Consider the following 17,757-nt stretch of genomic DNA (forward strand, 5'->3'; position numbering starts at 1 on the left):
GATTTATAAGCACAAGGGCCATTGAAGTCTATTTCGAAAATTATGGCCAATGATTATTTGTTTTACAAGGGAAATAACATAGAATCATAGGACTGGAAGGGACCTTGAGAGGTCATCTAGTCCAGTCCTCTGCCTCATGGCAGGACTAAGTATTATCTAGACCATTCCTGACAGGTGTTTGTCTAACTGCTCTTAAAAAATCTCCAGTGATGGAGATTCCACAACCTCCCTAGGCAATTTATTCCAGTGTTTAACCACCCTGACAATTAGAAGTTTTTCCTAATGTCCAGCCTAAACCTCCCTTGCTGCAATTTAAGCCCATTGCTTCTTGTCTTATCCTCAGAGGTTAAGAAAAACATTTTTCTCCCTCCTGCTTGTAACAACCTTTTATGTACTTGAAAACTGTTGTCTCTTCCCGCCCCCCGCCCCCGGTCAGCCTTCTCTTTTCCAGACTAAACAAATGCAATTTTTTCAATCTTCCCTCATAGGTCATGTTTTCTAGACCTTTAATCCTTTTTTTGCTCTTCTCTGGACTCTCTCCAATTTGTTCACATCCTTCCTGAAATGTGGTGCCCAGAACTGGACACAGTACTCCAGTTTCAGAGTAACAGCCGTGTTAGTCTGTATTCACAAAAAGAAAAGGAGTACTTGTGGCACCTTAGAGACTAACCAATTTATTTGAGCATAAGCTTTCGTGAGCTACAGCTCACTTCATCGGATGCATGCTGTGGAAATGCATACTCCAGTTGAGGCCTAATCAGCCTCAAGTAAAGCGGAAGAATTACTACTTGTGTCTTACTTACAACACTCCTTCTAATACATCCCAGAAGGATGTTCACTTTTTTTTTTGCAACAGTGTTACACTGTTGACCCATATTTAGCTTGTGGTCCACTATCACCCCAAGATCCCTTTCCACTGTACTCCTTCCTAGACAGTCATTTTCCCATTTTGTATGTGTGCAACTGATTGTTCCTTCCTAAATGGAGTATTTTGCATTTGTCCTTATTGAATATCATCCTATTTACTTCAGACCATTTCTCCAATTTGTCTAGACCATTTTGAATTTTAATCCTATCCTCCAAAGCACTTGCAACTCCTCCCAGCTTGGTATCGTCCACAAACTTTATAAGTGTACTCTATATGCCATTATCTAAATAATTGATGAAGATATTGAACAGAACCAGACCCAGACCGATCCCTGTGGGACCCCAGTCGTTATGTCCTTCCAGCATGACTGTGAACCACTGATAACTACTCTCTGGGAATGGTTTTCCAACCAGTTTTGCACCCATCTTATAGTAGCTCCTTCTAGGTTGCATTTCCCTAGTTTTCCCTAGAGAAGGTCATGCGAGACAGCATCAAAAGCTTTACTAAAATCAAGATATACCACATCTACTGCTTCTGCCCCCACCCCCATCCACAAGGCTTGTTACCCTGTCAAAGAAAGCTATCAGGTTGGGTTGACCCGATTTTGTTTTTGACAAATTCATGCTGACTGTCACTTATCACCTTATTATGTTCTAGATGTTTGCAAATTGATTGCTTAATTATTTGCTCCATTATCTTTCTGGGTACAGAAGTTAAGCTGACTGGTCTGTAATTCCCTGTCTTGTCCTTATTTCCCTTTTTATAGAATGGCACTATATTTGCCCTTTTCCAATCTTCTGGAATCTCTCCCACCTTCCATGACTTTTCAAAGATAATTGCTAATGGCTCAGATATCTCCTCAGTCAGCTCCTTGAGTATTCTAGGATGCATTTCATCAGGCCCTGGTGACTTGAAGACATCTAATTTGTCTAAATAATTTTTAACTTGTTCTTTCCCTATTTTAACCTCTTCTGATCTTACCTCATTTTCATTGGTATTCAGTATGTTAGATGTCCAATCAGCACTAACCTTCTTGATGAAAACCGAAACAAAAAAGTCATTAAGCACCTCTGCCATTTCCAGAGAAGCATCTAGAGGAGAGCTTTAATTCTGTGACAGAGCTTGTCACAGTTTTTCAAATTTGAAAATTTTGATGAAATTTTAAAAAATAGGGAAGTCTTTTAACAAAACTCTTGTGCAGATTTTCTACCTGTTTGACCCCTCATAGAGCTGTCCACATTTTGAATTAAAAAAAAAATCAGGAAAAATTTTCATGAAATTCATTCCTTTCTTTTCTAACCAGCTCTATTCAATGACATATGGAATCTATCTGAAGAGAATTCACTTGATTTCAGTGCTTTACCACACCAGTCACTTAGAAACGGGGCCTTGCTGGCCTTTATTTGGATGTGTAATGGGGAGGAGAGTATGTTGCATCTTTTCTTTGCACGGTCCAAATAAGTGCCAGGTGACAGTGCAGGAGCTGCTGAGTGCCTATTAACCTCATGGTACATGATGCCCCCATGGGGAGGAGGTGGAGAGGACAGGGAAGAGATGGGGGCCATGGTTCCACACCTCCATACTCACTAGCCAGTGACAGATGTAAGGTGGACCCCACAAAGAGGCAAAGTAGCAGGTGTCTGGAGGTTCCAGGATCCATTTCTCCCTTAACTTGAATCTTAGTATACGCTTCTTCAGAGCATTCCCTTGCTAATTCGAGTGTGTTTATTTCCAGATAATTAAATTATTGTTTAATGTGAACTTTTTCCTATAATTTATCCCCACGTGGGAAAAACTGTTGAAAACGGAGTCCTGCCCTTGTGAAAAGCGGGTGGGAGGGATAGACAGAAGGCCTGATTGCTTGGCTTATGCCTTAAAGCAGATATTAGGGAGCCCTGTTATACTAGTTTCACACCCTTTCCTCTACATTGGCATTTCTGGCCAAGCCTAGTTGTCTTTTTAAGGAAGTAAATCTGTCATGACGCTCATTAAGTTTTCCTGATACAAGAATTATCCCTACCCATGGTGCCTTCGTACTAACATAACCTTATCTCTCCAGAAGAGACTTGTGTTTTTTCTGCCTTGAACAGATTTTGGAGCCTCATTAGTAATCAAATCCGAGTGTGCAGTTAAATCCTTCTTTATAACAAACATTTTACATAATGATGACACATAATGAGTAAACTGCCAGCGTATTCCTTCATAATACTGCATGAAACATTTATAGAGGACAGAGTAGACCTAAGGATAATAGTTATGCCTTTGTGTAAACATACCTAAGAAAACTAAAGTTTATGGCTGGCATCCCCCTCCTCTCTGATCACTGTGTTGTGAGCTAATGCAAAAGTGTTTCTGTTACTTTCAACAGAAAACAGGGCGGGGAAGATTTAAAAAAAAAATCCTTTACCCGTGTTCTGTAGAGTTATTTCAAAATATAAAGCAATCAACAGTGACTCTTAAGCACAGGTGCATAAGAATATTTGATTGTGGGTGTTTCTTAAGGCTGATTTAGGGTGAAGCCGGGGCTTTATAGCATAGCCTGAATGCTGTCACTGAATCATTTCTTTAATACCTAACCATGTTTGTATCAGCTCGGAAAGGTTTATCCTCAGGGTACGCAGAACTGTCTGAAATCTTACAGTTGGTCTAGGGGCTTGTCAACATGTGAAAAAGGCCCACAATAGGTGGTGTGCTTTAGTTACCCTGCCCTAAATCCCAGGAAGGATACTCTTACTTCACACTAAGCCTTTTTGCACAGGAACTTAATGTACTTTGGAAGTGCACTAAGCTTAATCAGCTGTGAGTGTCCACCCAGAGGGTTAGTGCAGAGTAGCTAGTGGGCTTTAAATGTATACCTTAGCTTAGTGTGCACTAACTTCCGCATGTAGACAAGCCCCAAGAGCTTACTAGGGCTCAACTCTGTTGAAGACTGCTGCAGCTGACTCTGCTTCATCTCCCTGAGGCTCCCAATATGCTGGTCAGTGTCAGGAGCACAACCCACCGTAACCAGTAGGTGCTATCAGAACTACCTCTCTGGTGCATCACTGCTGTGTACCTCTAGCATCGGACAAGGACAAGTTAAAGGGGAGGAGAGTCATTAGAGACAGTGGGCTGTGTGGCTGGTGGTGCTACTAATCGTGCCATGGCTCAGGTTTGTGCATGTGGGACCCTGGAAGAGTGGGTCCCTATAGGTGAAATTTTACCCGATACAGAGGACTAGCACAAGGATTTTAGTGCATAGGCCATGTGCTGGTCCTGTGCACGAGGGTGACTTCAGTCTGTGATAGCCTGTGCCTACAGCTGTTCTCATAGACTTTAAGACCAAAAGGGACCATCATGATCATCTAGTCTGGCCTCTTGGACATCGCAGGCCACAGACCCACCCTGCCAACTCCTTAGGTTGGCCTATAACCTCTGGTTGAGTTACTGAAACCCTCAAATATTGATTTAAAGACTGCAAGTTAGAGAGATTCCATCACTTATTCTAATTCAAACCAGAAAAATTGACCTATGCTGCATGCTGCTGAGGAAGGTGAAACACCCCGGGTCTTTGTCAATCAGACCTGGGGGGAAATTCCTTCCCAACCCCAAATATGGCGATCAGTTAGACCCTGAGCATGTGGGCAAGACCCACCAGCCAGACACCTAGGAAAGAATTCTCTGTAGTAACTCCGAGCTCTCCCCATCGAGTGCCCCATCCCCAGCCATTGGAGATATTCTGTTCTGTTATTATACAAGCACTGTGGGTGTAACTCCGTATGCAGGACAATGAAAATTCAGTGTTATGTATTTAACAAACAAGTAACTATGATTGAAACTGCTGCAGCAATGGGCTTAAGTGCTGGCTAAGTACTGTAGAAACAATTTTGCATGCAAAATTAAACACAAGGAAGATTTATGTGCCATGGTTTCCCCCACTGTTAAGAAAGAATGCAGCAAATACCAGTGTGTAGTGCAGTTGGGATCCTATGACTTGTTATGATTGAAATGCAGAAAACTTTAGCAGGGGAACTGAGCATGTCTTTATTTACTAGCATCCTGAAGCTAACCAATAGTCAGTCACTTAAAAATGCAAGAGGGCTATTATGGGCAAGAAATTGGGATGGGAAAACCAGCAAACATCCCAACTATAGATGTTTTGGAAAACATTTTAGAATTTTTTGAGCAAATCTCCTCCCCCATTGTGATAAGAGAAGAAATAAAATCTCTGGGCCAAATCCTGAAGTCCTTACTAAGGTTTTACTCGGTCTCACTGGGGATTTGCCTGAGTAAAAAGCGAGTCAAGACTAGCTCAATAAGGAAAGTGAATATATAAGCATATCTATCTCCACAGATAATAAATGCTCAAGCATGTCAGTCTGGAATCTGTGGACAGTCAGCTAGATGAACAGCACTATACTATAATTTATATCCTCTTTTCAGTGTCCTCAGGGAACATGTACACATACTTTTATGCATTTCACTGAGAGAGTGCATTCGTGGACTGCTGGCTAATGGCTCAAGGAAGGACACAGAGGTCCCAGCAAGACTCATCTGAAATGATTTAACTTGCCCAGATGAATTTGGTTGCTACTGCATTCTCATTCTGCAGAACTCTGTTTTACCAGCCTTTCTTGCATGTAATAGTTTGGGTGGAACTTCACCAGGATGCACGGCAGTCACATTTTGAAGCTTTCCCCACAGCCATGAGGGCTAGAAACCTACTTTTTCTTTAAGAATGAAGACGAAATCAGCACATGTCCTCTTGACTCCAGGAGCTGGGGCTTTAAGAAAAACAATAATTATCATGAGACTCATGACAAAATTGTGGGAGTTGAGACCACTGCATTCTCTGCTTCATGACTGGGTTGCAGAAAGTAAATATGAGAAGGATTATATTTTTGGTACAGTAATTGATGGTCCTCTGATATTATTTTTATATATCCTTAGCTCTTTACCATACTGCAGAATAAAATGCTTGTACATTGTCATAATTAAACATACTGCTAGGTGTATGCTAGCTCCAAATAGGAAAAATCTCTTTCCAGAAAAGGGTTTTTCCTTTTTTATACAAGTATAAGATGCCCACAAATGTCCTTATTATAAGTGGATTATGATAAGGACATTTGTAGGCATCTTTCTTTATATCTTTTTTCAGAATGGCTGTTTATGCCTGCAGTTCCATCACCAATGCGTAACGGAGCTTCAGCGTTCTCATCCTTTATAGTTTAAGAGTCAGACACACAATATGTAAATTGAATACAATTTGAATACTTTGGATTATCTGACTCTGTGTTTCCTTGAAGGTATAAGAACAGGCTGGCTTGCATTGCTGTATCATTCTTTTTGTCCCCTCCCCTGCAATATATTCATCCCTGAATTCCATTCCCAGTGCATCAGATATCTCTGACTCTTTGTCAGATAAAGGTGTCTCAGGGTTTTATAAATGTGTGAGGTGGACATCTCAGATGAACCTTCTGCAGATAATGCCTTTTTCAGCCCTAGAACCGGGTTTAAAATTAGGTTTATATCCTCGGTTGTGGCAGAGTGATGCAATTGTGTGAATTAAAAAGACAGGGGGTCAAGCTGTTACTTTATCTCTGCCCACCCTTTCTCACAGTTGTGATGTTCCTTGTCTTTAGAAGGAAGTTCTCATTTTATTGCTTCCCAGAATTCTCTGTTTAACCTCCATAGGGAATATGGGGAGAAACCTTTCCGTATTCCCATTTTTTACCGAGGTCTGCACAACTGTGCTAGCAAAACGATGTGTCTCAAGGCCTGGGCTATCCATTAGCAGCGAGGTCTGCCACCAAGCTTGCTAGGGCGTCCAGGGTCCATCGATTCCTCCTTGATTCCAACACAGTGGGTATCGCAAAGGAGTATATATAACAGCAAGGTGCTATCATTACAACACCAGAGCCAATAACAAGTTTGAAGCTAGGAAAAGGGGAGGCACCCTTTGTTCTGTGCCCTTGTTTCCCATTGTATCTCTGGCTTTTTAGTTTGTCCAGTGGGTTCCTTCAGTATTTTATCCAGTTTCTTGACAAAATGTATTGACCGCCCTAATTAGGAGCAGCCATACCATGTGCTATGCCTCCCTTTTCTCGTTATTTTTGAAGGGCTTTTGTTCCTACTATTGCAGCAGCAACACCACTATCAAAGTCAAGTTCTTGCTGCTGCTTCTCTCTTTGACATTTAGTGCACTGCAGTATCATTATTATGTAGTCTATATTAGGATAGGAGTTATCAATACAGTGCATCAGCTGCAGGGGAAACAGAAGCAGAAGGACAAGAGGATGTGATATATCCTGATAAAATGATGTTTGGTTGTATAATGGAATGAAACCCCTATTATAAAATCTAATAAACATAGCAGATGCAGCACCTCTGCTGTGTGTCTGTCATTCCTGCTTTATTATTGAGGCTACCCTTCTTTGCTAGCTGCAGTGCAGTTAATTATACACCCTGCACTGTGGTGGTGCTGTTCCCCACCCCGCTCCACATTCACATCTATGTCCACACACCCCACCGCCATACACATTTAAATATATGTATGTCCAGAAGAACTAAGCTCCCCTCTTTCATTTATCTTGCTGCAACATTTCTGCTTTCTTGGCCATGCCTTTCTATACTTTCAAGGTTTTCTCCCTCTCTCTGCTTTCAGTATCCCTTTCATCTATCTCTCTTCAGATTTCAAGGTTTCTCCTTCCTCCTCTGCTTTCGCTGCATTCAGGGTCCTGTCTCCTTCCCTCTTATTTCCAGGATCCTGCTGCCAATCCCTCTATCTTTGGGGTTACATCCCCCTTCTCTATTCAGCTAGGCTCCTTCTGTCTTCCTTCAGAATCCTTCCACTATCCTGGTCTGTTTTCTGTTCTCTCTGTCTCTCTGCTTTCATAGTCCTGACCCTACCATTTCATTTTCTTCTCTTGAGCATCAGGTTTAAAAAGAAGTTGTGCCCTGCCTCATCCCTGTCCATCTCAGCAAACTACTCTAAATGGAAAAGTCCAGCTGTTTCTTCCTCTTTTGAGTGTTGTATTTCTACAGGGGAAAGTACAACATCTAAACATAACCCTCTGCAGCAATGTAACCTGGTTTTACTCAGGAATATGCCCTGGAATGTGGAATAGAATCATATTTAAAAGGATGATAAACATTTGAGCCAATCTTTTTGTAGTTGGCTGCTTGTTTCCCCCCTGCAAGTGTTTCTCTCAGATCTAGAGATGACCACATGGTAAAACCAATGCTGGAAAGTATCTCATTGGCAAAAATGCTGACAGACAACATTTTCTTTAGAGCTTAGCTCTGTAGAAGAATATTGGTGCAAGATTCTTTCTGCCACTTTGCAGATACTATTTTTGTATGACTAGAGAAAGGCATAAGAAATGTGTGTTCCTCTTGCTTTATAGTGTATGCTGGAACAGGGCAAATTATTTTATAGTGAGCAATGTATCCAATGAATTTAGGCATTTCTTCTGTTTACAAATTATCTGTGCACAGATTTTGATTTGTAGAGGTTGGATTGTTCTTAGTTTTTTGAGACTAAGTAGGCAAACTATTCTCTTCAACTATATCGCTGAGTATTCACTATTCATTATTCCTAGTGTGTGATTGGTCACCAAAGACATACAGGTAAACATTTCAGTTTCTGGATTAGATAACTACAGTTTTATTAAGAGGGGGTGAACACTTCCAGCATGAATAGCAAACAGCGAATACAGTGTTTATGTGCCTTATTCTCATCTGAATATGTATATTTCCACATCCAGGAAAACAAAAGTCTGTTTGCAGAAAAGTGAACACAAACAGGGTGTGAATGTGACTGAATCAGAATTCAGGAAAATGTTCATGAATAATCATTCCAACTCTCTGCCCTGCTCTACTGTATGTACAAAAGCAAGCTGTTGGCCATCTCCTGTTGGGCTCTCTAGGTTTTTGTAAAATAACTCCTGAAGGATGACATTCTCTGACAAAGCAGGGGAAAATCCCTCATTGTATAATAAAAATGGTGTAAGAGAATTATTCATTGGATTGGCATGTTGTTTTTGCTGCTTGAATGGCAGATTTACTGGTCTGTACTGTGTTGTATTTATTGCTGAGATGAGGGAGGAAACTGAATCATAAACAACTCAGTGACTTTGAATAAAAGCTAAAAAAGTGCTGAGGTCATTATAGCAGCTTGTGCTTCCAGAGAGCAACAGAAGGCGTGCAACAGAAGACAAATACTCGCTGCAGCCGACTGTGTTAGCAATTTGCTATATTAAAGTTATTAGCCGTTATTTGTTTCTGTGGATGGGGATAGCAGAAAATGCCTGTTTCTACTCAATAAACTATATTGCCTGCAAATTACTGTTCCCAACAAGAGGCCGTCAGAGGTTACCATGATTATAACCTTGAAAAATGATGTGTTTAGCTAATGCTATGGTCACTGAGACATGTCATTATTAGGCCCTAGCTCCGCTCACTGTCCAGTGTTAAAATGTCTTTGTGCAGTTGAGTCTCAGGCCAGGATACATGAAATGCTTTAAAAACTGAGTTGCTTGCCCAAAAATATACAGTGTATAGGATAGGAATTAAGACAAGTCAACAGGAGGCAAATTTAGGCTGAAAGCGGCTTCAAAACTTAAGGCCAAAGTGTGCTTTTGAGTGCTCAAATCTTCCATTGAGATGAGTCTCCCAGTGAGAATTTAGACTGCGTAAAGAATACAGCACCGACTCTTTACGAGGAGGCTAAGCAAAAACATATGTCCCTATTCCCTGAAGTGGCTTCAGCAGCCCTAGAAAAAAGAAAAACAGTTGTTTTCAATGTTTCAAAGTCTATGTTTATAAGGTCACATATAAAAGAACTACCATTTTAACCCTCACACAAACACCTCCCATTGTTTTCTTTTCCTTTTGTTGCAGTTAACTGTGTAATTTAAAAACTAAATGAAGGCCCAAATGTTCAAACAGGCAAATGCAAATGTGTGCATGCACTTCTGTGTGCACCAATTTCAGGCAGACAAATCCTTGATACTGGAACTAGTCAACATTTTTTGGTTAAAACATTTTTGATGAAAAATGGCCTTTAAAAAAAATTTAAAATATTAATTTCCTTTGAAATTTTTTCACAGATAATACCAGCTGTGCCCATCACGCAACCCTGATTTATACACCCAAACAACATGCATCTATTTGAAAATATGGTCCTAAATTATGATTGTATAACCACAACAACACACTCCAAGGTGTATGTTCAGCAGTCAATGTACCAGTATGCTCATCTCTGTATAAGCTGATCAACATTCATCCTCTGTATTATTCCTTACTTTACAATTCCTTCTATTTCTAAGGATTCCAATATAAATATTATGATGAATAGTCCCATGGGAAATTTAATTTGCTATAACTTTGCCATAGATCATTCTGTCACATTGGTATCTCCTTGGTTAGGAAAGTACTTTCAGCTAATACTGAACATGGCTATATTTGAGACACATACTTACCACAGGACTGGGACATCCCAAGAAATATTGGTTACTCATTTAAGTTCTGCAGAGCATCAAAAAGTTGAGGAAAATCCAAACTTGCTGAATCCAGTATTCATTTGCCTTAGGTTCTCCACTGTTACAGGGGTTTCAGCTCTCACACAGGGACTTGGGAGGAGATAGCTATCTCAAAAATAGGGCTATCTTTGCATCTGTGCTGTGGGGCAACTAATAGCATTGTGGCATTCCACTGTGATATTGCAAAGTTAGCTTCTTCACACTCACCGAATCAGGGCATGACAACATTTCATTCCCATATCATGATACATCATCAGAATGTTGAGAGAGAATAAAACTTTGGTCGTTCCAGTAAGCTAGGCTTAAAAAAAATAGGCAAACCCATGGAGAATGTGCTCTTCAGGGCAGGGACTATCTTCATCTGTATTTGGACACTAGTGAAATTTAAGTAATAACAGTACCACAAACATCTTGGGATTTATAGGCTTGTGGCAACATTAACTTTTCTGATCTCAGCAGCACTCTTACAGTCCAAGCATCTCTTCCCCCAAAAGAAGTTCCCTTAGACCAACAACCTGCCCTTAGCTCCACCGGCAGTGGTTCTCAAACTTTTTTTTTTCACAGACCACTTAAAAATTACTGAGGGTCTCGGTGGACGACTTAATGATCTTTCCAATTGTTGTTTGTACCGTTAGCTAACTATTGTAAAGCACTTTGGATAAAAGCGCTATATTAAAAAAAAATTGTTTTTTTTTGTTCCACAAATAAAAGTACTCAGCTCATATTTTAATATCAGTAGTCTTACCTTTCTAATGCAATGGATGTGCCCTCTCTCCCCTGCTGCAGCAGCCCCTGAGGTGATGGCTGGGAAGGAGGGGGGCTTCCCTCTCCCCCCCCATCACAGCAGCCACAGAGCTGAGGCTGGGAAGGAGAGCCATCTCTCGCCAGCAGCCACAGCTCTGGAGAGTCGCCTCTTTGGTCGCCGCAGCCCTGCACATCCCAAATTCCCCCCACCGCCTCCTCTCACCCCACTGCCCCCTCTTACCTACCCTTATATCCCCCAAGGGCCACCACCTCACCTTACATTTGCATCTTCTCCAGGGTCCAGGCACCTAATTAGTGGAGCTACACCTGCACAGCTCCACTAATTAGGTGGGTGGCCCTTCATTCTCTCATGTGTGGCCGCCCAGGCGTGCATCTTAGAGGGAACTATCCGTGGACCACCTAAATGGAGCTCGTGGACCACTGGTGGTCCATGGACCACAGTTTGAGAACCTTTGCCCTAGAGAATCCTCACTCTGTAATCTATGTGTCCTCTCTGAAAACTCCTGCTCAAAAACCTAATGCAGCCATCCTTCCAAGCAGTGCTTTACACTGTGGCAAAAAAAAAAAAAAAAAAAGTTGTCTTATTGATCTGCGTTGGCTTCTCCAAACCCAATATTGTATCAATGGATGGACCTGTCAAGCTTTACAGTACCTTCATTTTGTGTATGAATTGTAATATGCATTCAAAGCATCTTGTATAATGACTCTGAAGAAGCCTATTCAGCAGCTGTTGTGTGATTGTCGTATAAAATAAGCTACTGTGGATTTTCCCCGTTGCCTCCTTACCAGTCAGTCAGTGTTCTCAAATCCCCAACAGCCTGAAGCAAAAAAGTGTCATCTCATGCTGCTGTCAGAACCCTGGCGAACTGAGATTGGTTGGTGGAGAAGTAATTTGTTTTCTTCCTGAAGGAATGTACCATTCATGTATCTCTAATAGGGCAGTTTTCTCTTCTGTTTAAAAAAAAAAAAAGTAGCCCATCCTTATAGTGTACTTCAAAGTCATTTTGGCGTGTGGTATAAATGTGCTTTATTAATTAAAGGCAACATATCGTTGAGCCTCTCTCAAAATTGATCTGCACTATTTTATGTAGAGTGGGCTGTTGGACTTCTTAGAGCAGAGGTGGGCAAACTACTGCCCGCGGGCCACATCCGGCCTGCGGGACCGTCCTGCCCGGCCCTTGAGCTCCCAGCCAGGGAGTCTAGCCCCTGGCCCCACCCCTGCTGTTCCCCCTCCCCCACAGCCACGCCGCTGTGTGGACAGCACTCTGGGCAGCAGGGCTGCACACTCCTCCAGCGCGGAGCAGCAGCGTGTCTAGCTCTGGCTGGGCGGCACAGCTGCCAGACATGCTGCTCTGAGCAGCATGGTAAGGGGGTCCCTGGGGGCAGTCAGGGGAAAGGGAGCAGGGGGCAGTTGGATGGGGCGGAGGTTCGGTGGGGCAGTTGGGAAGGGGAACAGGGGGTGGTTGGATAGGGCAGAGGTTCTGGGCGGGCAGGGGATGGGGAATGAGGGGGTTAGATGGGAGGGTCCCAGGGGACGGTCATGGGCAGGGGTCCCGGGAGGGGGGGTCAGGGGACAAGGAGTGGGTGGGAGGGTTGGATGGGTAGGGAGTTCTGAGGGGGGCAGTCAGGGGTCAGAAGTGGGTGGGGGCGGATAGGGGGCAGGGGCCAGGCTATCTGGGGGGCCTTCCCTATGTGGCCCTCCATACAGTTTCGCACCCCGATGTGGCCCTCGGGCCAAAAAGTTTGCCCACCCCGTCTTAGAGCAAAGGTCTGGAAGTCAAGACACTTCGGGTTTTGTCTACACTTAAGACACTGCAGTGGCACAGCTGGCCCCCGTAGTGCTTCAGTGAAGACACTACCTACACAAACGGGTGGGGTGCTCCCAACAGCATAAGTATCCATCTCCCAAAAAGGAAGTAGCTAGGTTAATGGGAGAATTCTCCCATAAACCTAGTGCTGTCTACACAAGGGGTTAGATTGGTTTAACTTTGACACTCAGGAGTGTGGATTGTTCACACCCCTGAGCAATGTAACTACACTGACCTAATTTCCTTGTGTAGAGCAGGCCTTAATGAATGTTTGTAAAGGTGCCTCCATTGACTGGAGAGTTTAGTGTGCTCAGGATCAGACTCCAAGTATAAGGTCCTGCCTACACTGAAGGATGTTGCTGTTGCAACCCCAGTTGCCGGCCCCAAGCATGCCAATAACATTCCCCACACACAATTGTTCCAGTTCTGGACAAGTGTTTACGCTACTGTTGGGGTTGCATTTGCTCTGAGCAAGACAGCCCACTGTTGTCCACCACCATATCACTGCCTCATTACGGTGCCAGTGTGGACAGCAAGCATTGGTTTAGCAGCCCACACAGTCCTACAATACTTCTACCCATGCTTCAATGACAACTTTGACAGCTTGGAGCACTGGCTCTGTTATCTGCTGACTGCATGCTAATCTAAGAGTAGCTGAGGTGGTACTCAGCTAGTTTCAGTCCTTCCTGGAGTCCCAGACTCCCTGGTCAGAGCAGACCAAAGGAAAGCCAAAGCAGTACTTGTCTGGCCTTGGTTTAGCCTAATCCCCTCACCACCCAAACAAGAGCCACCTCCCAGCCCCCAGATCAGCAAAGAGGGATATGGAAATAGAATGAAAAATATAACTTTATTACACATTTTACAAACCTTCAACTTTTTTTTAAAAGAAATTTATGCCATGTGGATTCAGCTGAACAAAAATCAAAGGTTTGTTAACAGATCCAAGCACACACCCTATCACAGGAAGCCACTTGCTGCCTCTGTAGCATTTCCCATCCTCCAGTCACATGGTAAGAAAAGGAGAAAGCAAACAGGGTCATTGGTTACACTGCAAGGCTACCTGTCCACCCCACTTCATCCCCAGGCAAATCCACATAACTCACCATGGTTCTCCAGCCATGACTCATCACCCCTGAAACTTCCAGCCAAGGAGCAATGTACCCCCAATGTCCTCACTTTACTGTGTGTGAGGAGGGAGTGGTAATTTGCTGAGCTACACAGAGGAGCCTAAAGGGTTGTTCACCCTCTGGGCCTGAGCTTGGATCGCTCCAAAGGGGAAATGCAAGAGAGGAGGACAGGGTTGGTTCAGCTACAAAGCAACATAATGAGAAAAGGAAAAACCATCACAAAATTTAAATTCAAAAAATGACTTAAATTCATGAATGAAAATAACAAAGCCCAGCTCCTTATCTCCCTGGTGTGTGGAGGCGACCCTTGGCCTCCAGGCCCAGAATCAGCGTGGCAGCAGCTCAAGGGGACGCTGGTGACTCTCTCATGTCATTTGCAAGTCTGAGTGCCTGCCCCTCAAGGCATGCACCTGTATCGCTCCTCATGCAGGACAGACCCATTCAAAGCATCCATAAAAGGTAAAATGTGAAATGGTGCAAATGCACCCTATAGCCCATAAGCCTTATAGAGCTGTGCCAGGCATAATGGGCTAGGCCCGGCAGTGTTTGTAGCAAGTGGTGGGTCTGGATGTGGGGCTCTGGGTCTATCCAAAGCAAAATGACTAGTGCAGACGTGCTGCAACAGGGCAGCTTGCAATGGTTCGTTCACACCCGTGCTAGCGGCAGCCATGCAACTATTCAAGTGAAACTGCAGCCTGCGGTCACAAACACCGGTAAGGGTTACAAAAGTAAATTTCAGGGGTTAAAGTAAGGGGGAGTCTCAGGGAGTGAAATTCCCCTTCCCCTGCTAAATACAGAAGACTTCCCCCTCCTCTCCATTTCCTGGGTTTGGGCGAGTTCCTCCTTTTCTTCCACTTCCGCTGCCATGAAATGAGGACACATCAGGCAAGAGTATCTTGAAGTGGAACAAGCAAGAGTTGCTGGTGCCTGGCTGGGGAGTTTATGGGGCTCCAGGCCTTCCTGCCATAGGTGAAGCAGCTTCAATTCCTCACTGCAGAAGAATAGTCCAAGTTGGGAGTTCCCTATCTGTCTTCATTTTTCAACAGGAAGATCCCATGCTGGTTTCCTCTGCCTTTGAGAGGGCCACGCTCCCAGCCAGAACTCTGGGGACAACGAATGGCACCGTCAACTTCCTTTCCCTCGTAACATCCATAATAGACTTGCCTGGAGACATGGACTCCCTTCACACGCATTTATTCTCTTTCTTTCTCCAGGCAAGGTCCCATCATGCTGGATGACACAGTGTCACTTCACCCCATGGGACCATCACCCCTGACATAAAATAATGTGAATTGGTAAGTTCCCCTTCTAACTGCAGTCTTTTTTAGCTACTGTTGAACACTCCTTTAGAAACAGGATTTAAACGTCAGCAGTGTTGCGTTACCAAACACGCACTGCACCCAACAAAACAGGCACCATGTCTGCCACTTCAAATGTGCTGTACAAAACCCTAGGCAATATTATGGTATGTGCATAGAGCAATTTTTAAAACCTCAGTATCCTGGTATTTTACTTTATACTATAAGGGATTAGTCCACACGATAGCTGCTTTGCAGAGAGTAACTTATAAAACATAACATATTTGTTAAAGGAATAGTGGCATTTGATGTGGAAGATGGCAGACCCAAAGGAGGGAACGAATATATAGTGAAGGAAGTCAGTGTCACCTTGCACTTTCTGCAGGGGTATTCTGAAGCATGGGGGATGGAGAGGAAGGACGAGTGGTAGGGGGTGAGCTGGAGTTAGAGAGACCGATTTTGCAAAGGCGAAGGGGGACAAAGGAATTGAGAGCCAAGAAAGAGAGAAAGTGGGTGACTTGATAAATGAGTCATGGGAGGGAAGAGGGGGCTGAGCATGGCAGAAAAATTGTGGGCTTTGAGGGACTGGAAGTCACGGCAGGGTTGGGGGCGGGGGACAGATGGGTGATGTTGAAGGAGATCAAATATATGCCTGACATTCTTAGCCTTCATTATTTTAAACAGTCTGATCGAGCGAAATGTGTTGTTCAGCAATAGTTTGCTCAATAGCATTGTCCCACTAAAGGATAATATCCATTTGTAACAGCAGTTCCAGACAAAGCATGAGAACAATGTATACACTGCCCGCTATGAACTACTAACTGGAACAGCCGAGCAGCAATAGGAAGAAGACAAAAATAAAAAAAAATTAGCAGGATGAAATAGTTTACTGTAGGCCATAGTTTAGCACAGTGGGTCACACAAAATGTGCTGCCTTCCGTTGACCACAGGAGGTCTGCTACCCATTGATCTTGTGTCCTTCAAATGCCCTCTAGTGGCTGAAGTTCTGCATGGGAGCTGCTTTTCAAAGAATAACATGAGCACTTACATTATTGAAGCACTTTGAATGAAGAAGCCAAGTATTCTCTGAAAACTTGTCAGAAAATTCTTTATGCATGCTAAAAGCCCCCTACTTTCCTCCTCTTATCTGTAATGTATGCAATGTCATACACAACAGTGCAGCTTTCTGCTTCACAGAGCAGAACACAGAACCAGGAAGAGAAATGGCATACTAGTGACAGTGGAGGCAAAGCTGGCACCATGCTGGTTTTCCCAGGACAGGATCTTCTACAAGAAACCACAATGTAAAGGGCAATTTTCTCTTCTGAATTGTTAAAGGGAGTTTTAGCATACATGGCTCCAGAGAAGAAGGAAAAGGGGCCATGCTTAGCCATTAGGCAGACATAGCCAGAGGCCCAATAATAAAGGCCAGAAAATTAAATCTTTTTAGGGCTGTAATATTCTTCACAAACCGGGAAATATTCATGAAGCCTTCCCTAGCCACATGGGATGCTATTGCTTAAGATACTAAAATGTCATCAGTGGGTAAATACAAGGGATACATCCTGGTGGGATGACGGAAATTAAAATGGTGTCTAGATAAATGAAGAAAGTAAAGAAGAGAGGAAATCTTTGCTTGGATTCTGATCCCCACAGATTATGAGAAGTCAATTGCCCTTGACATTAAAAGTCAAAATACTCAGTGGGGACACTATGAATGGAAACACTACTCATGTTCTGTCTTAAGTAAAAGACCTTCTCCTTTGTTTTATTCCAGACAAATTATTTTGAAACAGCAAAGCACTTGCTTGGCCCTATTTGTAATTTAGGAAAAGGATGGTTTTGTGATTAAGTCTGGCATACAGAATGGTTCAATTCCCAGCTCTGCTACAGACTCCCTGTATGACCTTGGCCAAGTCACTAAATCTATCTGACTCCATTCTCTATTTGTAATAGGGGGATGATGATAAAAATAATTTCTTGCTTCCACCCTTAGTCTTTCTTGTTTAACTAGATTGTAAGCTATTTGGGGCAGGGATCATCTCTTACTAAGTGCTTGTACAGCACGTAGGACAATGGGGCCTGATCTGAGTTGAGACCTAGGGGCTACTGCAATACAAACAATAAAGAAGTCGTCAGGCATGTGTCTACATAAGAAGAATGCCCTTATCTATGCTGTGTGTGGATGTGTAAATTACAACAGATGAAGCATTTAGCAATTATGTTCTTTGCATACATAAGCAGGAGCAACAGCTCCCCAACTGCCAATATCCATCTCAATTCTCATCGAATGACTGTGTGTCACATGGTCACACAGCAAGGGGGCTTGAGGAAATGAGATGAAGGAATGGCATCGTAGGATACTTCCGT

The 17,757-nt window shown here is 43.2% G+C and overlaps 1 long non-coding RNA gene across 1 annotated transcript in view; it reads right to left on the reverse strand.

The window, feature by feature from the left end:
• Positions 1-15,230: 15,230 nt before the first annotated feature.
• Positions 15,231-17,757, reverse strand: part of LOC141987700 (uncharacterized) — an 87,454-nt gene continuing 84,927 nt past the window's right edge. The window contains exon 3 of the long non-coding RNA XR_012639605.1: positions 15,231-15,361. This is a non-coding gene — a long non-coding RNA (uncharacterized LOC141987700). The remainder of the gene's footprint in view (positions 15,362-17,757) is intronic.

This window comes from Natator depressus, chromosome 5, assembly GCF_965152275.1.
Source record: "Natator depressus isolate rNatDep1 chromosome 5, rNatDep2.hap1, whole genome shotgun sequence".
NCBI classification, from domain to species: Eukaryota; Metazoa; Chordata; order Testudines; family Cheloniidae; genus Natator; species Natator depressus.